This window comes from Haliaeetus leucocephalus, unplaced genomic scaffold (genome assembly GCF_000737465.1).
Source record: "Haliaeetus leucocephalus isolate CR32 unplaced genomic scaffold, Haliaeetus_leucocephalus-4.0 Scaffold933, whole genome shotgun sequence".
In the NCBI taxonomy this organism is placed as follows: Eukaryota; Metazoa; Chordata; class Aves; order Accipitriformes; family Accipitridae; genus Haliaeetus; species Haliaeetus leucocephalus.
Window position 1 is genome coordinate 122,792 of NW_010973369.1, and position 893 is coordinate 123,684.

The window sequence follows — 893 nt, forward strand, 5'->3', positions numbered from 1 at the left end:
CCTGGGCCTCAAGGTGTCCTTTGGTCTTATTTTCAAGTGGTTGCTTTTCCCCACCAATCATCATATCTGGGGCTTGAAATCAAAACATGGTGGCAAATTAGTCTTGTTCCTATTAAAAGGTGTCTGTGCTGTTTCTAATATACGCAGATGACCGATTCAGATGAGATTAGCAAGCACAGTTCAAATTTCCAATTACAAGATCATGTCAGGAGAGAGAAAATGACATAAACATAATCCGCACTTTTATGTTCTTTTTATCTGTTTGGGAAAGAACCATTTCCACCCAAAACTTACAGCAAAACCATTGCTACAGCTGGAAACTCTTTGGCCACTGAGGTCTTCAGGGTGAACCCAGGTTCTGTTTGTACTGTGTGATTCCTCTCCCTGTATCCCGTTTGTACTGTGTGATTCCTCTCCCTGTATCCACCTGCTGAAAATGAAATGGTCAAGGGCAGGGTAACGTTGTTAAAAATAAAGGAGCTGTTCTGCTGGAGAGAGCTGTGTTGGGTCCCTCATGGGGAGGTGAGCACCCCAGCTTCGCCAGGGCCCCTCTGTGCTGAGCTGTGCCCTGCCAGGACAATACAGGTGGCATGTCTGGGGACGTGGTTGGCATCTGCATGCAGGTGGCATTAGCACGAAAGTGGTGTCTGCACACGGGTGGGATCGCCACACGGGTGGTCATGTCTAAACACAGGTGGCAGCTGACACAGGTCACGCCTGGACAGGGACGGTGCATCTGGACGTGGGTCGTGCCTGCACACAGGTGGCAGTGGCTCACAGTGGCCTGTCCAGGCACATGGACCACAGTGGCATGCCTGGGCCCATGGTGGCACCTTGGTGCAGGTGGCCTGCGAGGGCACACGGGTGGCCTCGGCCTGTGCTGTTCTATCTGG